We start from the raw sequence: 23,803 nt of genomic DNA, 5'->3' as shown, positions 1-23,803 counted from the left end.
GAGCAAGCAGCCAGAACAACGCCCAGCTCACTGCAGGACTGTCCTGGTGAAACTGCCACTGCTGTCCACCACCTAGCCCTGACCACACTCACAAGGGATCGCCAGAGTCCTTCCACAGCCAACCCCCAGGTCAGAGCCCTCACCCCACCCCTGCAGGACATCCACCTCCTGCCCACAGCTGCCCCATGCCTAGCTCCAGGGCGGATCTGACTGCTGCAAGGGAGTCTGTGAAAGACTGGTTGACTTTTAAGCCTCCAGACAGAAGGGGCTTGAATAGGGTGTAGAGTGAGTCAACATGTCACCTGTCATATTTTGACAATCCGTGTCTTAAAAAAAATTTTTAACATTAACAGCAAGAAGCCAAACTCCTGTTAGCCTATACTTAACACCTACAAAACACCTGAGACTCCTCCAATAAAATCTGTCTTCCTCTTTCCTTACCAAAATATTTCTGAGATTCAAGAAATGCATTACATTTTTAACCAATGTTTGAAGTTCAAAGTCACCACAGAAGAAGCTGCTTGGAGTCATTTTTACCCCGTCTCTGATGACAGGGGCCTCGTGTGTTGCTCCAGCTACTTCAAATGTCCGAACTTCTCAGGATTCTAACAACGACAATGATGACACGACTTTTATTATGAACTGACCCTCAGATAGACGTTGTTCTAAGCACTTTTACAAATGTTATCTTGTCTACACCCTGTAGTAACTCAGTGTGGTTGGCAGTCTCTGCTGGCAGCGCTCTGCTTATCGCTGGGCACCTTCCCACGGTATCACCAAGCTGGAACCACCCCCATTTGCATGAGCACGAAATACTAAAGATGCCACCAAAGCTCACTGATGCAGCAAGTGGCAGAGTAAGGTTTCAAAACCAGGAGCAGTCCAGGGAGGCAGCAGGTCCCATGAGAAGGAATAAAGAACTCCATGGCTGGCCTATTGCCCAGGTTACAGAGCTGTCACGTGGGCCCAGAGCCGCACTACAGAGTTTTGACTGAAAGATCTGGAAAAATAAGTGGATTGTTGCAGTGAGATATAAATGAAACTGATGATTAATACTTTAAAGAAAATACTGTTAAAACATGGGATTAAATGCATGGTGTGTGTACTAATTGCAAATGTACTTTAATAAAACAAGTATTACTTATATCTCCATATAATTCTTAGGTGATATCTCCACTCTCAATGAGTTCTATACAGTTTTTTTTCCCCAGTTTTCAATATGTTCATTTCCAGTATGTTTAATAAGGATCAATTATACTTAATTTCTTCCTTATAGTTTCTCATGAATAAAGGATAAATGTACTAGAAGATCTTCCTTCATGTCCTTGTAGGAATAGAAGGGGGTTTTCCTTCTGGATAGGCTTTTTTATTCAATCTTTTAATTGGGGTTTTAATTTTATCAAGGGAAGCCTACAATTTGTCAAAATGCAAGCTCCAAATTTTTCTGTGAATAACTATATGACACTTAAGTTTCCTGGATGTCTAGACTGTTTCCTTTTGAACATTTATAATATTATTGGCTAGAGAGAGTACGAGTGACAGAATAAAAGGGAAAAAAAGATAATTTAATTCATATGGTAATTGAAAGACCTAAAATTGTAATTTATGTAACATGAAATCTAACTAATTTTACTAGCATAACAAAGGTGAACTGAATAATCTCTTATTCTTAAATGATATTCAGTACTTGATTTGGATTCTAAAATTACTTCTTTCCTGAATGGAAAAATCTTAGATTTTAATTCTGTCTAGTCATACGATACATGAAATATTTTCATTTGAATGTAACTATTTTTGGTACCTGGTCATAAGACTGTCATACGTTTAATGAATTATATAAATCACATGGTACAAGAAAATAATGAGAATCTGGTTTCATTTAGGAAGATTCTTAATAATACACAAAGATGTATCTGCAAATCTACTCTCCTTTAGTCTCCCAATCTCAGTTTTCTTACTGTGAACTTCTGTTTTGGCAGAACACACCTAGAATGTACTCCACGAAGGCTAGAAATGTTTATGACAACACATAATCACAGCCATGAGACGCACGCAGGGTGGACCATGCTAGACACAGACTCAACAAGGGCACATTTAAGTTATTCTTTTCCGTTTTCTGTGTCTTTCAAACTTACATAATTGACTAATTATTATGTAACTAATTCAATGATATTTAAAGCTGCTAAAATTATAGATTAATACACACATAGAATGCCTATGAGAACATTACAGAGTTAGAAAATAGTCCTGTTTATGCAATTGGATGTATACAAAGTCACTGAGGCCGAGTGGTTTAAAAAATATTTTTAAAGTCACGCAACTTGAAATCTCTAGAGTTCACCTAGAACCCACATCTTGGTCCACTTAGCTTTGCAAGATGTAAAGGAAAAGTGATGCAGGCTTGGGCACACAGATTATGTCGGTTGCAGTGTTTTCACGCCCTGCCCCACTTTATTTTAACCAGCCCTATGTAGTCCACATTCTTCTGGTAAAAAACATCTTATCAAAATCAGGATAGTTCATAATCAGTCTTTCATCCAAAGGTCCTGTGATCTCCCTTGTAATGCAGTGACAATTTCCAGAGCTGCAGACAAAACCTAGAAAGCTTTGTGTCCCCACTCACCTGCCACACCTCCAGCTTCATGGTCAGGTACTCGGACACACACAGAGGAGCCCACACAGATGGCAAAAACATCAGTTCCATCTAGTTTTAAAATGCTTGAAAACATAGGGAAAGCCTTTATATTTTTCAACCCTCCTGATGACAGCCAGAACTATTATCCATAGGTCAGAAAATTAGATGTATTTCATGTCATTTCTGAGTTTCTCTTAAGGCAAGTACAATTAGCATTCCTTCTTTTTCTAAATTTTAATTTTATATTGGATTCAGTTATACATATACATGTATCTATTCTTTTTCAAATTCTTTTCTTTAATAATAACCTTATTACAGAATATTGAACAGAGTTCCCTGTGCTATACAGTGAGTGCTTGTTGGTTATCTATTTTAAATATAGCAGTGGGTACATGTCAATCCCAAACTCCCAATCTGTCCCTCCCCCTCTGCCTACCCTCTTGAATCACACAGGCTAAACTGTTAGGCTTTCTCTCTTGCCTTGATGATTTCAATGATTTCATTCCTGTGGCAGCAAAGGTTGACAGTGCCATTTATGCTTAGTCATTAGCCAAGGTCCCCCAAGGTGGTCACCCCTCAACCAGGTTTAGACTTTCAAGTATGTCTGTAAGTCAATCATTAATATAAATAGCCAGACCCAGAAAGGGAGAACACAAATAGTGACAACTCAAGAGTCTTTCTCAAAAAGGATCTTTTCTTTTTCTTTCCCCCTTCCCCCACCCCCAGATATTTTAGTTTCCAGTGGTTCTACTGGCTTATACTGGGGAATTTCAACTTACAACCCAAGGGTATATTTAATGGTAGAATGAAGTAGAGGTGATCAAATTCAACTATTTTTAAACATTTCATCACATTAATAATTTCTGGAAATAATTTGGGCGTCTCAGTTATTTGTATCCATGTGCTGCTGTAGAAAATTTACTCCTGGTCATACTAGCAGAAATATAAGTGCATTGAACATATTGTTGCCTATATACTAAGGGTTTAGAAAATACTTGTAACTGATGGCTTTGTCAAAGGCCCAATAAACTACCTAGGTGAGAAGAAGAAGATATATATTTACATATAATTATATATATAGAATGTTCACACTATAAACATATATATTATACCTAACAGGGAATGTCTGATCAAGAGCAACATTTAAAGTACTTAAGGGCCAGTAGAGCATGGGTAATGAGCAATCAGTGATGTGTACTCACTAAATGCTCCTGGACACTGAGTAATCCAGACACTCTGGCCATAAATGGTGGCCAGAAGTGTGTTCTCAGTAAATGTCAGCCTTGGTCTAAGGCAGTATCTCTGACCCCAACATTATATGAATTCAGAGTAGAGCCTTCCTTTCTCTTACTCACATTTTACTACTTGAAAGAATTTGTCACAATAAGAAATATTCAACAAATCACAACAAAACAATCATGTGAAAACAACTGTATATTGGTGGAACCAATTTACCTGTATTTTTCTATCAAATAATTTTCATTCTCTAATCTCATCTCACTTTCTAACACTGATTTCTTTTTTATAAGGTACAGCAAATGAACCAAACTAACACACAAAAGCAAAACCAACAGCAAAGCCTTTCCCTAATCTTTCAGTTGATGGACCACCTAGAAGTTCTGCCCAAAGTCACATGACAGTGGTGATTGTCAGCAACACCTTGGAAACTTACAGGAGGGTACAAACTGCTCTAGACAGAAACTGATTACATGAGAAAGAAGAATGATCCCCCAAGACTTGCCACCAAAATATGACACAGTCTATAAGAAGTATTATAACGTTTTAACTATGAGCACAACATTTCATAGTGGAAATGTAAATCTGAAATGGAATTTTAAAATCTTCTTCCACAATCCTCAAAATTCAAACAAGACTGTTATATGAGGGGAAAAAAAACTACCCATTTATTGTCTCGGAACTACCTCTTAAAAAACTCTGAAATAGAGACTAATGAGAGGAAATGTCATAGAAAAATGTTATATTCGTATAAGTGGTATCTCTATCTAGCAACAAGAGTGGCACAAACTGAAAAATCACTATCAAATGGGATTTTTTTTTTTACCAGAAGGAAAATCCATATAAATCAGTATTAAAATCTGCTTTGTGTAGAGGATAACATTTTTCTTCTACAAAGTAAATAAGTGGAAAAATAGCAAACACTTCCTAAGTGTTAGAATGTTCAGAACATTAATTTGATTTGAGTTATATAATTATAGAGGGCAAAATCATAGCTATTTTTAATACGCCAATTTGCTTCGTACAAATATGACATTAAAACTTCTCTACTGCAAGTTACAAAAAGGCATGATTTTATTCTAGTACTTATTAATCCTAAAAATGCATCTATATAAGTCTAGTGCTCAGTTCCACTAGAAACATCATGGTTACAACAACTGAAAATAAATACCACTACAAATCAGCATCTTCAATGACTATAATGTTATATATATTAAAATGGATTATTTGTTACTGTCTATTTACTATAAATTAGCTTTTTGTGTCTTCATCCTTAAAGTTCAGTAGTGTCAGAGATAAAAATTTTTGTCGATTGGTGGAAGGAACTTATATATAGTTGATATTTAATAAATAATATATAGATGGTCCAAAAATTATAACTCAGTAGCTTAATATTTTACAGATCATTTTTGGGACATTGATCTCTTAACAATATTGAGTTTTTTTACCCACAGACACAGTATATTTTTTTATTTATTTATGTTTTCCTTAATTTATCTGAGCAATGTAATTTTCAATATACAGCTCCTTCAAGATTTAGTCCTAAGTATTTTTAATTTATGATACTATTGTAAAAAATATGTTTCCTAAGTTAAATATCTGAATTGTTTTTTGCAAGAATACAGAAAATGACTTTTGTATATTGTATATCTTGAAATCTTGCTAACTTATTTGTTTTAGTTGATTTAAAAAAAAAATATTCCAATAGATTTTCTCAAAGCCAATCAATCATATTGTCCTTAAATAAAGACAGTTTTACTTCTTCCTTTCCAATCTGGATGCCTTTAATTCAATAGTCTTGACCTACTGCATTGGCCAGAACCTCCTACACAATGTTGAATAGAAGTGGTGGGAGCAGACATCCTATCTTGTTCCTAACTTGGTAGAAAGTATTCAGTCTTTCAGGATTAAGTATAATGTTAACCCCAGGTTTTAGATAGAAGTCTTTCATAAGTTTGAGTATGTTTGCTTCTATTCCAACTTTTAGTAGGAATAGAAGTATTTTTAGAAGGAATGAGTGTTGGATTTTGTCAATGCTTTTTATGGATCTATTGAGATTATCATATGTATGTGTCCTATTAATGTCTTTTTCTGGTTTTAGTATCAGGGTAATGCTGACCTCATAGCATGGATAGGGAAATATTCCTTTATCTTCAATATTCTGACAGATTTAGTGTAGAATTGATATTATATTTTTTCTTATTTGATTAGTAGAATTCACCAGTGAAGCCATTTGGGCATAGAGTTTTGGGGGAAAGCTTTTTAGTAAAAAGTAAAATTCCTTCGTTGATAAAGGGCTATCAGGTTATCTAACTTTTTTATTGCATTATAATCAACATACAATAATGTATTAGTTCCAGGTGTACAACATAGTGAATTGATATTTTTTTACATTATGAAATGATCACCACAATAAGACCAGTTACTGTACATCACCATACAAAGTTGTTATGATATTATTGACTGTATTCCCTCTATGTACATTACATCCCTGTGACATTTATTTTGTTGATGGAAGATTGTACCTATTAATTCCTTTCAACTATTTTATTCATCCCCCCACCCCCTCCACTCTGACAACTTCCAGTTTGTTCTCTGTATCTATGAATCTGTTTCTCTTTTGTTTCAAGTGTTCACTTGTTTAGTTCTTTAGATCTCACATATAAGTGAAATCATATGGTTTTTGTTTTTCTCTGTCTGACATTTCACTTAGCATAATGCCCTCAAGGGTTATCCATGTTGCAAATGGCAGGATTTCCTTCTTTTTTTGTGGCTGAATAATATTCATGTATACATATATATGTTATATATGTATATATGTTGCATTTTCTTTATCCATTCATCCATCCATAGACACTTAATGCTGTTTCCTAATCTTGGATATTGTAAATAATGTGGCAATGAACATGGAGGTGCAAATATCACTTAGAGATACAGATTTTCTCTCCTTTGGATACACACCCAGAATTTGAATTCCTGGATCATATGGTAGTTCTGTTTTCAATTTTTTGAGAAAACTCCATACCGTTTTCCATAGTGGCTGAATCAATTTACAATCCCAAGAAGAGTCCACGAGGGAGGATTCCCTTTTCTCCACATCCTCACCAACACTTGTCCTTTCTTGTCTTTTTGATAACAGCCATCCCAACAGGTGTGAAGTTGTATCTCACTGTGGTTTTGATTTGCATTTCCCTGATGATTAGTAATGTTGAGCATCTTTTTATGTGCCTGTTGGCCATCTGGATGTCTTCTTTGGAAAAACGTCTATTCATGTCCTCTGCCCATTTTGATATGGAGTTATATGAGATTTTTATATATTTTGGACATCAACCCCTTATATTGTTTGCAAATACCTTCTCAGATTCAATAGGTTGCCTTTCATTTTGAGTTTATTTTTGCACACAGTGTGAGAAAATGTTCTACTTTCATTCTTTTACATGTAGCTGTCCAGTTTTTCCAGCACCACTTATTGAAGAAACCTGTCTTTTCTCTACTGTATATTCTTGTCTCCTTTGTTGTAGACTAATGGGCCATAAGTGTGTGGGTTTATTTCTGGGCTCTCTATTCTGTTTCATTTATCTGTATGTCTGTTTTTGTGCCAGTACCATGCTGTTTTGATTACTGTAGGTTTGTAGCATAGTCTGAAGCCAGAAAGCATGATACATCCAGCTTTGCTCTTTTTTCTCAAGATTGCTTTGGCAATTTGGGGTCTATTGTGGTTCCATATAAATTTTAGGATTATTTGTTCTAGATCTGTGAAAAATGTCATAGGTAAAGTCCTTTTCTTCCTTCTTTAACCCATGCAGCATTCAAAGGTGTGTTATTTAATGGTCAAATATTTGGGACTTTTTCCAGAGATTTTTCATTATTGATTTCTAACTTAATTCCATTTTGGTCAAATAACATCCTTTTAACACTTGAATCTTTGTAAGTTTATTGAGAATTGTTTTATGAGCAGAATATGGTGTATTATTTATTTATTTTTTGGTAAATATCCTGTGTATACTTGAGAGAAGAATGTATATTCTGCTGTTAGTAGGGAGAAATGTTTCTATAAATGTTAATTAGGTCAATTCTTTCTGACTGTATGTTCTAGCATACTAATATATTCTGTAAATTACTGAAAGGGTATTTCTCAACTGTGGATTTGTCCATTTCTCATTGAACTAGCAATAGTTTTTGCTTTATGTATTTTTGAAAGTGTGTGATTAGGTGCATAAAGTTTAGAATTGTTATGTCCTCTTGATGAATTGACCCTTTATTATTAAAAAAATGACTACCTTTATCCTTGATAATATTATTTTATATGAAATCTAAGTTATCTGATATTAACATAGCCACTCCAGCCTCCTTTTGATTGATGTTAGCATATCTTTCCCCGTTCTTTTACTTTTAACTATTTGTTTTTCATTTTTAAAGTGTGTTTCTTGCAAAAATTATATAGGTGGGACCTGTGTTTTTATCCAACATGACAATCTCTACATTTTAATTGGGGTGTTTAGACCATTTACATTAGTGTGAGTATTGATATGTTTAGGTTTAAATCTATCATATTAATAGTTTTCTATTTATCCCATCTGTTATTTGTTCCCTTTCACTTCTTTTTCTTCCTACATTAGGATTAATTGATTATTTGTTTTTGATTCTATCTTACATCTTTGGTTGGCTTATTGGACCTAACTCTATTTTATTACTTTTGTGGTTGCTTTGGGGTATACAGTATACATCTTTAACTTATCAGAATCTGCTCTTGAGTTACATTATACATTCCATGACTTCTTGAGCATGTCACACTAATATGTGCTACTATCTAGAGTGCTGTTTGCTTACTAAATCATTTCATGTATTATTTCAGTGAAATGATTTGCAAACTTTGTTTAAATTTTTCACTCATACCTTGGATGTTGTTATATGGATCGAAGTAGATTGGAGCTTGAGTAAGTGCATATAATCAGAAGGATAATTCCTAAAACACAAAATATTATATAAAATTGATTTAGTGGTATATTAAGGGTCATATAATTATATTTTTCCTTAGCAAAACTTCTTTATTAATTACCTCTGGCCAGTGGACTGAAAAACTTTATTGAAGGGATTTATCACTCTCTACCTCTATATATTTATTCTCTTTTTTAGTCATGGTCTCAGTAGTGTATACAAATATGATTACATGAGTGTACTGTCACTTTAAATAAAGATAGAGCTACTCGTTTACATAGGAGCTGACTGAAAGTGGAGAATGCAGTCAAAAGGTTTGGATAATTCTGAATATGAAGATAAGTTCATTTTATTTAAATCAAATTTAATGGCTATTCACTGCATAAGCCAAAGTGGTCGCACATACCTTCTTCCTCCCGTACATTCTATTTTTAAACTGACAAGTTGTTTTTGTTGAACTGTCAGATGCTATGTCCAGTTAACATATTAGAATTTACTTTATCTGTTCTGGGAAAATGAATCCCTTGAGCCAGTGCTTATTTCACTGTCTAATTTAGAACACTATTTATAGTCATCAAAATGACCATTTGCTTATATTGTCTTCTGGTCTTTCTTAATCATATTCTTAAAATAAAATTTTGCCCTTCCAATTTTCTCAGGAAAATCAAAGATACTTCAATAGCATTGTCAAATTTGGATTTATAACTAAAGTCATGTGAAATTAAAGAATAATCTTTCATGTTTGCAAACTCCCTCTTTAAAAAAGAAAAAACTTTATATCATATATTGTTCTACTGACTACTGATACTAATTAATTTGTAAAGAAATTTAATGTGCTTTTTCAAAATTAAAAGAGAATATATGCATTAAGTAAAGCAAGAATACTAGAAAAATATACAATTCACCTCAATATTACCAATTATTTTAAAATAATTTAATTTGAAAGATAAAAATGCACCTTGCCAACACTGAAATAAGAAGACCCAGAAAGTTCACCCATAATTTCTCTATGAAGAATAGTATCCCACAACTTATAAGAAAATAAAATGCAGCACTGAAGAATTTATGATTTACACTGTATATATAGAAGATGTGAGGTTCTCAATCTATTGAAATAGCATGTGTGTGACAGGAAAATGAGTCATGACGAATAGCAGTCATCTACTTGCCAACCAGTCATACTTATTAATGTGACCAAAATGATGTCACCTTACAATGCATTACTATACTACCCTTTCATTTTGAAGGTTAAAATGTAGATGCAAACAAGTGAAATTCTAAAATGGGTTAACATAGCACATCATATAATTCCTTTAAGAGTCATTTTAGTCCTATTGATAGTACAGAGATAAAATTAGAGTCTCTGGAAGGAAAAGGAAGCTTTTCAAGTGGATTTAAGGGAAATAACAATAAAATTTTCTGAAGAAGGGAGGGCTCTTGAAGGAAACAGATAAATGATACTCAGAAAAGAGTAAGACAAACACTCTATGAGGAAAACCAAAATTTATTCATGTGCTACATCAGGTTTGAAAAAATTCTCAATCAATTTGTTAGGGTTTCACCTTGGAAACAGATTTCCCATTGGGGTTGGTAAAGAAATTTCTCTTCCTGAAATAAAAATGTTTAATTAGCCAACTGCAGTGGGAATTTATTGTATTCTAAAATATCCTCAGGTTTGCCAAAGGCAAAAGGCCTATTTGATTTAATCAATCTGTCTGTATTCAAATAGTAAATTTAGAGAACATGTTTATTTTGCTGTGTTTCAATTTCTAGGTAACCACAAGTTAGCACAGTTTATTGATCATGTTAGTAGGTGAAGAAATTCTGGGTGAATTATTTGTATACTGTATCAAAAAAAAAACCAAAAATAATTAAGATTATAAAGACAACTTAAATTATTTTTTACATGTTGCTTTCTTTATTTTCAGTTGTAATTTTTCATTAGAATTTTTTGCTATTTTAACTATTTTCTATCTTAATTAATTTTATTATCTTCTTTGGATTATTACCTCAGCTTCTAATTTCTAATTCAACATAAGCAACAACCAAACTTCAACAGAAAGTCCAATTCAAGAAATTTATGGCTTCTTCCTTCACCAATGTAATCTTTCTATAGTATATGCATGATATAAAAATTTATCCTATGAGATAATACTTGTTTTATTGCAGAAATCAAGTTCTTTGGTTTTTGTTGTTTTTCTGTCATCTCATCATGTCATATGATAACAACAACAACAAAATATGTTAACCTATGAATTGGGGGGAAATATCTGCAAACTATGACACAAATAAGGGATTAATTTCCAAAATATACAAACAGCTCATACAGCTCAATATCAAAAAGCAAATAAACAAACAAAAACAAAACCCAAACAATCAAATCAAAAAATAGGCAGAAGACCTAAATAGACATTTCTCCAAAGAAGACATACAGATGGCCAACAAGCACATGAAAAGATGTTCATCATTGATAATTATTAGAGAAACGCATATCAAAATTACAGTGAGGTATCACCTCACACCAGTCAGAATGGCCATCATTAAAAAGTTTACGAATAATAAATGCTGGAGAGGGTGTGGATAAAAGTGAACCCTCCTACACTGTTGGTAGGAGTGTAAATTGGTGCAGACACTATGGAAAACAGTATGGAGGTTTCATAAGAAACTAAAAATAGAGTTATCATATGATCCAGCAATCCCACTCCTGGGCATATATCCAAAGAAGATGAAAAAATACATGCACACTGATGTTCACAGCAGCACTATTTACAATAACCAAGACACGGAAACAACTTAAATGTCCATCGATAAAGAAGATGTGGTATGTTTATACAATGGAATATTACTCAGCCATAAAGAAGAATAAGATAATGCCATATGCAGCAACATGGATGGACCTGGAGATTATCATACTAAGTGAAACAAATCAGAAAGAGAAAGACAAATATCATATGATATCATTTATATGTGGAATCTAGAAAAATAGTACAAATGAACTTATTTACAAAACAGAAACAGACTCACAGACATAGAAAACAAACGTATGGTCCTAAATAAGTAAAGATTTGATGTTTTTAAGAGACTAAAGAGATATTATGTTTATTATAATATATTTACCACTACAGTAAAGTAACAACAAAAACTGTCAAAGGAAATAAATTTATGGTTTCCACAACATTTTGCACCATTATGTAAACTAAGTTTTCATCAGCAATATTTACAATGTGAATGAAGGGAGTAAGACTACAATCCTAGTAAGTTTGAGAATATTTTATACAATTATTATTCTTTGCATATCCGAATTTTTAAATTCTTAAAATATAAATATGGCTAAAAACAAAGAACAAGATTTTTTCACCTTACATTCTATTGTACTTTAAAATATACCATTACTTTTTTAGCATCTATGTAGTTGTTTGCATCTTTAAGGCATCAGACCATTATTTTCTAAAGTTTGTTGATCACATACCTCTCTAATTTGTTGAACATGCACTCTTTATGTAAGAAAATACAAAGATGCTATACATGTATATAATTTGAATTAACATATTATTTTAGAAAAAATTAATATCATCCTCATAAAAATTCAAAACAGAATTTATAGTATTTACCTTCCACTCCACCCATTGATCATCTCATTTAAATGTTAAGGTCTGTACAGGGACCATGAATATTAGTGTAGTAGTAGTAGTAGTAGTAGTAGTAGTAGTAGTAGTAGTAGTAGTAGTAGTAGTAGTAGTAATTATAGTATTGACATGTGATTGTAATGCACAAAGGAACTAGATCTTAATGTTCTAGGACAACAAAATGAATATTATTAACAATTTATCAACACTATTCTTAAACATTTACTTGGAAAATATGCGTTTTATTTTTTTATAACATCGTTTTCCATTCAATTTCTTAGCACATGCAAGGTAGCTGAAGCACAGACTGAAAATTCCTCTGAATAATTTTTTAAGGAAACCATAAATTATTACAATTTTTTCATTTCTATGTCAAATTCATAACTTTAAAATTAAAATGATTCACTATAGATACATGTTGAAGGTAAAATATACTACTATAGAAATTTATCAAGATAAAATAATTTATAGACATCAGTCTTTTAAAAAGATATATCATTAATCTTTAACAATGATATTACAGTCAAAAAGATCTTGCTTAGTTATCTAAATCTTGTTCATCTTCTTTTTGGATTATCAAAGAATCTAATTTCTCTGGGCTCTAAAGAACTGCTGCTTGGAACTTTTATTTTTTCATCATTCTATTTGATTGTAGCCCTGTAATGTAATTCAAAGTAAATGCTGTCTCAATTGTGGCAATGTAAAATTTCTTGTAACAGTAACCCACTAAAGTATGTTAAAAGTATTTATCATGATCCTCACAAGGACCAATAACACAACAAATAGAAACCTGGGACACTATCAGTACAAATAATTCAGAAACTCTCTCTCCATCCGTCTAGATGTAAAGAAAGCCAGAAAAATAACAATTAAACTAAAGAATAAATAAAAATTTATTTTACAAATAACAATGAAGTATTAAAAATTAACCATATTCATATCTAATAATCAGAAGAAAATCAATCTAATGAGCAAATTTCTCTAAATTTGCCAATATTGTCAATATCATGTACTTAGTGAAACTGGAATTAAATTTGATGGGTGCTTGTCTCAGTCTTACATTCTAAGAGACCGTCTGTCAATGGCATACAATTTTTCTAAAATACTGTTTCAGACATCATTTTTCAATTTTGCGTGTTTCCCTCAATCACTATTTTCTCAAATTAAATATTATCAATTGTTTACAAGTTTGCTCTTCCTAACTTTTAATATACCATGAAAGTGCCTTTAAAGATATTGGTGTCTTTTCATCTCTGAGAGTATTTTATGAAATACTCTTTTTAACTATTTTTTAACTTAGAAATTGCTTATAACCTTATTTTGGGATAAAGAAAAATTGTTCTTCCATATAGCTACATTACTTTTCTTAAAAAGTATATCTCTATTTTAGTACATATTCCTAAAGAATAGAAACTTAACAAAAAACATAACCCCAATACTATTATCATCTATAAAAATCATCAATAAAGCTTTTATTTAACAAGTATCAAGTTAGTATTCATTTATCCAACTATAATTTTTTATACTTTATTCCTTAATATGAGGATTGAAATTAGGTGCATGCATTGTGATTGGTTCAAATGTTTCCTAAGTCTCTTTCATTTCTAGGTTGCCTCTCAAGCTCTTTTACTTCCTCACACTTCTGTTCTTGTAGGAGATGCCAAGACACTTCTTCCCTGCAGGCTTGTGACAGTACAGCTTTTATTATATCACTGTTGTGCTGCTTAACATGTTTTTTCCTCTCCTGTACTTTCCATTAAAATTATATCGAAAGCCTAGATAAAAAACAGACTCAACTTTCTAGCTAGTATTTTTCATTAGGTGGCATTGTATGCTTCTACCATGGAATGAAGAATATTTGATATATTTCAATTCACTGGAATTATTGTCCTTAATGATGCTCAAATTGTGCAGAGGGAACCATTGAAGTTGGCTCTTGAGACCTACAGACCTAACCCTGAAGAAAACAGATTTCCTAATTCCTATTATGACGAGTGTTTTGAGCTCAAAATTTATATTTAATTATTTATATTTACACTCCACCTTTCTTATGTAAATGATAGAAATGCATACAGACTTTTTTCAACTGTGCTTTACCACTTAGCAATGCGCCATGGAGATAACTCAATAAACACATTACATTTGGCCTCTGTAGTAAATTACTCAGAAATGACTTATGGGAAAAATATTTCCATGGTTCTTGCTTATTACTAACAATTGAAGGCTTTTATGTATAAAGGTCAGTATGGCTGAATAAAAATTCCTGGTTCACATTATCTTTCTTTAAGTATCTTATATAAATTATTTGATTCTCTCTGGCAAAAACCATTGCTGAGATAGTCTGATTTTTTTTTTTTTTTGCCCCCTTATAAGTTATTTGGTATTTTTACCTGCATGCTCAAAGACTTTATTTTAAGTTTGTTTTTATTAGAATATGTCTAATACCTTATGGTCAATTTTCCTAAGTACATGGTGAGCACTTTCTATATATGTAGCCTCAAGTCTTGCTTTAAGTCCTGGGAAATTTTAAAATTTTATTCCATTATAGCTTTTTACTCTGTTCCTTTGTTTTGTTTGTTTATTTGTCTTTGAGAACTCCTATTATACATATGGTGGATTTCCTTGCTTGTATTCTATACACATCATCCTCTCAAATTCTAATCATCTCTTTCTCCACTTATATTTGAATTTAAGACATTACCATTTGTCTTTAGTTGCATTTTTATTTCTCTTAATTTACTCTTTATTTCTGAAATTCATTTTATGTTTATTTATATTTCTTTCATTGGTCCTATTACCTTTCTTTATGAATTTCTATTTTCCCCAATTAAATCAATTTGAGGTTTTCTATTTCTGAGTTATTTCATACTTCTTTTTTTTAGCTTGCCATTAAATATGAGATTACATGTTTTGTTTTGTGTGCATGTCTTTCTGTTTCACTTTCATTTTGAAGCTTCATCATCCTTTCCTTAAAATAACTTCATATGAAATTTAGCCAAAGTCTTTTTCTGTTGCTAATTTTTAAGTGAAATGAGTCTTTCTTTACTTTTTAGTAAGTGGGGTAAGAACGACCACTCCCCCTTTTGTTACTTTTCCAAAGGGATAATAAATATAGCCTCTTGCTTTCTGAGATATGCCTTCTCTCTCAATGGCCCCTTTAATTTCAATATTCCATTTATTTTGCCCCGGTTTTTTCTCCCTGGCTCAGTTTGGGGTAATTCCCAGAAGTTTCATTGTCTAGCTCTGCCTTAGAATTTCAAGAGTTCATAGGACCTAGACTTTTCCAGGTTGTTCAGATCTTGAAGTGAACCCAGTGATTTTACCCATAAATTGAGGTCTAAAAACATGGCGTGGTTTCAGCTTCTGTTCTTAGATTTACCTGAAGTAATACTGTTATTTTGGGATGTTCCTGTTCTTGTGCCATCAGATACCACACTGCCTTTTTTCTGCTTTTCCCACACAAATGCTGATAGCACAAGGATCTGGTAGCTTTCATTGATTTATCCCCGTCCACTTGTATTTTGGGGTTTGTGAAGGGTAACTGTCAGTTTTGGTATAGATGGTCATTTGTTTGTGAGTATTTTGGTTTTTCTACCTTATTTGACCTCTTTTTTAATTTGTTTTCTCTTTACATATATTACTTATCTCCTTTAATATCCACATACCTCAAGGAGAATTTAAACTTTTAGTGTGTATTTTTGTCTTCTTCTAAAATTAACTGCTGAATGACCAGCACATATGAAAAGTCTTTCCATATCAGAAGTACGCTCTCTCTCTCTCTATTTTATTTTCACTTTATATATATATATAAAGTGAAAATAAAATAGTGACTAGCCTAGAATACCAGATACCACAGAAAAGTCTAGTACACTAGAGCTTAAGAAATAACTACTTGCTTTGGAAATAAGTAGCCCACTGAATACTTTTTTTTCTCTTGCAATATGAATGCAGTGAGGGTTCAAAGCTGACTGCAGTGGTCTGTGTAGGTAGAATGTGTTGAAGAACATTATTAAGTTCATAAAACCATAGGAAAAACTGTAGCTTGTATTTTTAGTGCCAATTATATTCGATAAGTACCTATCTTAAAATTAAGTAATCAGAGAAATATGATGTAAATGTAATATATATTTTATTTTTTAAAATACTGTACAAAACTGCAAATTTGAAACAAAACTGAGCTGTGCATGGCAAAATCTGGATAAGACTTAAATCTATTTTCAATTCTTCTTTGAACAGGGTATTTCAATGAAAATATTTGAGAACCCAATACCTTAAAGTGTAATCTGTATGTATGTGGACAGATTTGACCCTTTGCTGACTGTACGGTTAATCTGAAAATGAACTGCTTGTTTTATGTGGACTCTATGTGCCTACTTATGTAGTAACTGTAATATTCTTTTGGTTATTATATGATTAGTTATGCAATGTAAAAATCTACATTTACTCTAGAGCCACTAATTTCCATATATGTTTAGCTTCACCATATATCTTTGGTCAAATCTTCCAGTCACATACTTTTAACATACTTTTTAAAAAATATCAGAGCACATTTGAATGCTTGTGGGTATGTGTGCACAATGTCAAACTAGTAATGCTTATTGGCAACTTATTTTCTTAAAGGCATCAGCAAATAACCTGCTTAAATAAATCAATGTTCAACTCTCAACTAATCAGTTTGGTAGATGTGAAAATTTGCTTGTCACACACACATGGGACAATCCACAAATCCACAAGATCCTTTGCCTTAGGGTACTAACAGCATGTCTTCAAGATAACTAAGATTGAGAAATGATGACTTTTTATTTTTCTCTTGTGTTTTGAAGTTACTTTTTCTGAACTACAACTAGAATTCTGTTAAAATATTTGGACAAACAATAAAAATTGTAAGATTTTTATGTGCATATGGATCTGGCAAATAATGTCCTTAAACCAATGAGTTAGAAAATCCTAAAAAGTTAACCATAGTCACTAATAGTATAATTCCACTAAGTATGCATAATAGTCCCTTATATTTTAGAAATTTTATATATTAACCAAACATAATTTTTGATAACACCTAATTGAATAATGTTAAAAATATAAAAATACATAACCAAATTTTAGTAACAGGTGCAATAAAATATTAAGGATAGTGATAATACTCATTTTCCAACATTAATATGATCAACTGGCATGCATTACTCGACATTTGGGGAAGAGGAGTTTTTTTGTTGTTATATTTTAACACGATGATGTATAGCACTGAAGAAAACCTTCAAATAACTTTTAAGATACACCAAATTTATCTAACATCCTCTATGAAACTGATTTACAAAATGTAGCAAATATTTTCTAATCAAATAAACTATGCTGTCATCTACTATAATGTCCCCCAATTTCATGAATAAGTAACATTATAAGGAAACATAACTAGATTTAGAAATTAACTTGTAACTCCATGCAATATGCCATAGAAGACAAACACTCCCCCGATTAACTATCTAAGTACATCTGTCCTCCATCACATAAAAGAGCTGAGTTGTTAATCTGCATCAGAACAACAAACACAGCACAAAGGAGAAAAAAATCAGAACTCTAAGCAGCAAAGATAAAACAGAAGTGAGTATGGCATATTAACAGACTTGTGCATTTTCATAATAAATCAATCTCCTGGGTTTTCCCTAGTAAAGCAATCATATGAGATATTAAACTAATAGATTACAATGACATAGATAAAATTCTATTAATATTATACGTAGATTTTGCATTTTTATTTATTTCTAAGTGAATATGTGTATGTAGATATAAAATACTTTAGTAAGAAAATTCTTTGAGTGAGAGAGAAACACAGATATTATCTTCTGGAATAAATCCTTCAATTTCCATTAGAGGAAAATACTCCTTGGAGTCACAAGAAAAAAATAAACATTGAACTTAAGGACTAGAGTTAATTTTACAGCAGAGGAGAAAAGAGAAGGCAGAATTTTTTCTGGAACAGCCACACGAGATCCACTACTAACCTGTCAGCTGAGAAATGGGAAATCTGCTCTCACATCAGATGGGTGGGAGGAAAGAAGCCTTTCCGTATCCCCACTCTGCTGCCAGCAATGAAACAGGGATCTTGCAGTATCTGTTCAAAGTCTGATGTAATCCTTTGGTGAGTATTCCCTTAGAACAATATAATTTTCTAAAGTATCAACCCTAGAGTGCAATTCTTCAGAGAAGGTTAAATTTTCTTCTCAGTTATCGAGTTTTGAAAATGCCACTGCTAATTACATGGAAATATTAGACACTTCATGAATCAATTTGGTAGAACTATTTAAACTGATGCAGATGGCTTCATTTATCTAACAAATCTAATCTCTCTGGCTAGGGAATCAGAATCTCCAATTTGCTTCTGAAATTTGGTATCTTAACTTAGGGCATTGCTGGAAAAATATTCTCTCAAATCTTAATTTAGAAATGATTATTTCCAGAATAAAAAATGAATAATAAAAAAATTCTTTCATAGAAATAATTGTTGTTACTAATGGCAAGTAAACCACACCAAAAAATCAAAGAGTAAATATACAACCAATATATTAGGAGTACTTCTAATTTTCTAAAAAATGTATAATCCTGTGAAAAATATACTGTACTACATTAATGAAAAAGATGATATTAGAGTCCTGTGCTTTAAGTTTTGATGAATAATTCCCAAATTTTCTACTGTGACATTATATATCCATGCAAAGACTTATATGGGAATCTTCATATCAGCCTTATTTATAATACCCCAAACTATAAACAATCTAAATTACCATCAAAAAAAGAATGGATAAACAAATTGGTGTAGCCACACAATGGAAAATTCTCAGTGATGTAAAAGAGCAAATTCTTGATACAGGCAACAACATGGATAATCCTCAAAAAGCATTATTTTCAGTGAAAGAATGCGGGAGCAAGTCTATATACTGTATAACTCAATTCATGAAATTCTAGGAAAAGGCTAGCTGATAGTAACAGAAAGCAGATCATTGGTGACCAGAGACCAGAGGTGCAGTGGGGCCCAAAGGAAATTTTTGGTGTGACAAAAATGTTCTTTATCTTGACTGTGATAATAAAAGTGTGACTACATATACATTTGTATGCTTAAAAGTAGTAGATTTCCATGTACGTAAGTTACATCTTCATAAAAGTAAGGCAAAAAAAGTATAATGATCTAGCCCTGGTGGTTTTAATAAAACCAATGGTTAAGGAAAATGTCTGAACTAAAATGACATTTTTGGCTTATAATTTTAACAATAATTTATAGGAATGTGGAAGAAATTCTCCATTACATGGGCAGTAAAATACATTGTGATCAATTTCCTAATCTATAAAACTCTGTAAGAATGAAGAAATGAGAAACACTCTCTCCTCCTAAAAAGGAAGCTCTGGGCGCCAGATTCTGGAAGATTTCCCAGGGGAGCCCAGACTGCCCCCTCATCCTCCCCTGAGGACGGGACTAGAGCTTCCCAGTGGTGACCTCACTTTTTGCACGTGTTGTCACTAAATGCAGACGACCCACCAAACCCCAGAGTACAGGCTGCTGACTCGGCATCCCAAGCACAGCGTGTTCCTCTCTCCTTTGCACTGGAATGCACACAGGGAGTGATAAACAGGACAGAGGATGGATCGTGGCGTTTTCATAAATAAAGTATATCGAAACTACTCAGTTTTATAGAGGCCAGATCCTGAGAAAGAACCATGTTCAAATCAATCACCTATATCCTACAGGTAATTTTATGTTATTTAAAGTAATTCGGATATATTTTCTACTTATTTATTTTGGATGTAATAGTTTAAGAAAACATAATAAAGTCCATTCTTTCCAATGATATGGTTCCTTGATACTAACATGCTAGTTACAGCAAGATATATTAATGAAATTGGTCCTCACGTTTATGTTCTCTTTTTTACATCTAGTAATTAAATATTTCCTTGTAATTTTCCAGCAGTCTCAGGCAAATTACTGTCTCTTGGGCAATGATATATCTAGGCTATAAAAATGAGTGAGTTAAACTAGTATCTGTATCTTCACTGCCAACTTTAAGACTCAATGAGCTGATGTACCATGTGCATGTGCACCTACGACACGGAAGACCGGTTATACCTCCGACCGGCTGAATGGAACTAACACGGCCTCACAGTCATCATTACATTTTTAAGGGTTGATCAAGTTTAATTATTTTGTCCCAAATTATTATGTTAAAGCCATAGAATTACCAGCAAAACATCGTTTTGCCTTTCTCATTTTATCAATCTTCCTTAAGACAAATGAAAATCATAGTAAAAGTTTCCACACACTTTCTTTTGGATTATTATTGCTATTATTATTATTAAATAAAGTGTGGATAAAAAGTTTTAATCTAAAACGTATAGAATCAGAATCTTGAAAATATTAACTCAGCACAATGAGTTAATCTATATCTGCTCAGTTGATGGCTACTATCTTATTCTTTCCCATTTGTACTCCTGGATTGTAGGGGTGACTACAAATTACATAGTTAATTTAAATAGTTTTATTTAAGTAAATGCTATAATGGTGGTGGTGCTGAGGTAGTAAACATCTCTCACACATTTTAGTAATATTCAAGAAAACAGAAATCAGAGTTGTTCAGGATTCAAATGCTGGAGAAATTATTCTGACTTTTCAATTATTTTGGCTTAAAAATGATTTTTAAAGGTAGTTAAATGAAAAGAAGAAAATTAAGAAAGACTGGGGAAAATATTCAAAATGCTTTAGAAGTGCCAAATGATGGAAATAAAATATTTTTCAAAATATGCAAACATAAAAAAGGGAAGAGGAAAAGAGAAAACAATAAGCCTACTATTGAGAAAGAGGAAGCAGGAAATAGAGGGCATTATAAGCTTAGAAATGTAAATATTAAAGCTTTTGGAGAAATTCCAAATTATCTTAATCATGGGCCATGTTTTGTTTCCTTTTTTTTTAACCCAGTAGCAATGCTAGAATTGTAGATGTAGATGTTAACAATTATATTCATATAGGTTAGGGGTGCCTCCTCTGGTGTAAACCACAGGGAAGAACACGGGCACACCAGTTTACAGTCTATCTCAAAACTCTGACCTCAAAAAGCAACAAAATTAAACATTAGTATTTTCAAAGTTTAAGCAAATGCTCCATTTGAACAAAAAATATACAAAGCAATACATATCTTTGCAGATAACATTTAAAAAATAAATACATTTATAAGGAGCATAGGTGATTTGTGATAATTAGATATTAAGAAAAAGTACATGAAAGTGTTTCATTTATTGACATTAGGTATGCTTGCTCCTGAAACTAGCTTAAGTGCTGGTGACAGAGAATGTCTTGTGACTGCATCCCTGCAAGTGTACAAAACATTGTCTTGGCTGCAAAAAGTCCATGGTACAATTGATTGTGTTCATAGCAAAATATTGTGAAATAAAATTCATATTTTATGGCAAGACAAGAAAAATTTAAACATAAAAAATGTTCTCTGCCCTTTGGTCTCCTCTCTCCCCTGTACTGTGCATTGTATATCTACATTAGGCATTGACCAGGTCTCCCCCATCAGCAGAAATACCTGCTCAACCATAAAGAACAACATTTTCCCAGCACCAAAGAGACAACTGAAAATATAATATTCCTTCTTAGGTTTGTGGTGTGACCCACCACAATAATGCTTAGACCTGAATTGTGTGTACTCTGTCAATAATACGTCATTTAATGTACAGCCCTCTGTCTCAGAAACCTAATATAACTGTGTTTTGACCTCTAATGGGTGGAACAGTTCTTGGAGCTTTCTGAGATGCTGTCCCTGGGTTATAATTCTCAATTTGGCACTAATAAAATTTTCCATTTCTTTCTTATATTGATTGATTAATTTTTCATCAACAATATATAATTTCTTTTGTATCCTTGGCATTTCATTTTCCTTAGTCTTTTTGACTTCCTTAGACTTTTTGAACCGATACACACAGGAGACAAAAGTGAGCTCATGAATGTTGTTATTCGTTAGACTGAGGAGCTGTTGACTTCTTTGTCTTTCTGTGGGCTCTATCGCATCAGTAACTACTGCCAGAAAACAGAGCTCTCTACTATTTTATTGTTCAAACAAGTTTTCTGGTATTCATGACAATTCTACTCAGATAAGGAATATTCAGATATTTATGACTGATAAAATTACTGTTCAACTTTTGAATGACTTAGGAAGTTCAAAAACTAACAAGGAGAAAGAATACTAAGTCAAATAAACATCACAGCAACTAATGAAATTCAGAACCTGAATTAGTGCCAATAGTGCACTTAAGTGCAGCATGTCTCTCTAGCATGCCCACTCTGGGCCCATTATCCTCTCAACTCTATCTCCAGATTCCCCAAGCTGTGCTACAACAAGTTGTCCAAGTTTCTCTTCAAAGAAAATGGCTTGTACTGGGGTCAAGTTTCAATAACTTAAAACAAACATTTAACAGCATCTTTCTAAAAACATGCAAATAACAACAACAACCTTTTCATCAAAGGCTTTTCTAAGAGGTTAAATACATAAAATTAAAAATGTGTTATGTCTTACAATGAGCAAAATAAAACTATTTAGGAAATTTTTCTTTCTTATATCCAATTTTATTAAAGCAGTGATATATTCATCTGGGTCTACTACCTTGGTTACTAGGTATGTGGGCAAAGCAAAGATAGGGTCCAATGTGAAAAAGTAAAGTGAATATTGATATTTAAAATATATTTATACATATAACAAAAAACCCAGTTTGGGCTTCCCTGGTGGCGCAGTGGTTGAGAATCTGCCTGCTAATGCAGGGGACGCGGGTTCGAGCCCTGGTCTGGGAGGATCCCACATGCCACGGAGCGGCTGGGCCCGTGAGCCACAACTACTGAGCCTGCGCGTCTGGAGCCTGTGCCCCGCAGCGGGAGGGGCCGCGATAGTGAAAGGCCCGCGCACCGCGATGAAGAGCGGTCCCCGCACCGCGATGAAGAGTGGCCCCCACTTGCCGCAACTGGAGAAAGCCCTCGCACGAACCGAAGACCCAGCACAGCCAAAAATAAATAAATAAATAAAAATAAAAGTAGCTATAAAAAAAAAAAAAAAAAAAAAAAAAAAAAAAAACCCAGTTTACCCATTTCTCACCATACAGGGAGATAGATCACTAAATATATAATATATATATAGCACTAAATAATATAAAGTATACTAATAATATATAAATGTATACCAGTACACAGAATCACCCTAGGATTCTGCTGAGAAATTCTTATCTAATATAGGAAATTAGTAAAAAAGAAACAACATCAAAGGGTACAGATATTGCAGATAATCATAATGATGCATAATGATGCATCCATTTGCATAACTTGATCCCATGTCTAAAT

At 32.8% G+C, this 23,803-nt stretch overlaps 1 protein-coding gene and 2 long non-coding RNA genes across 3 annotated transcripts in view; 2 read left to right on the top strand and 1 right to left on the bottom strand.

The window, feature by feature from the left end:
• KHDRBS2 (KH RNA binding domain containing, signal transduction associated 2) overlaps positions 1-23,803 on the bottom strand; it is a 754,183-nt gene that overhangs the window by 492,893 nt on the left and 237,487 nt on the right. The gene's annotated exons all lie outside the window — the stretch shown is intronic.
• Positions 1-23,803, top strand: part of LOC309638419 — a 328,072-nt gene that overhangs the window by 211,164 nt on the left and 93,105 nt on the right. The gene's annotated exons all lie outside the window — the stretch shown is intronic.
• Positions 210-23,499, top strand: LOC309638417. Its single transcript, XR_014251107.1, has 2 exons — positions 210-12,485; positions 12,531-23,499. It is a non-coding gene; the product is annotated as an uncharacterized lncRNA (long non-coding RNA).

Source organism: Balaenoptera physalus (genome assembly GCF_965194825.1).
Source record: "Balaenoptera physalus genome assembly, chromosome: 11".
Lineage (NCBI taxonomy): Eukaryota > Metazoa > Chordata > Mammalia > Artiodactyla > Balaenopteridae > Balaenoptera > Balaenoptera physalus.
This window is presented reverse-complemented; position numbering and strand designations above follow the sequence as displayed.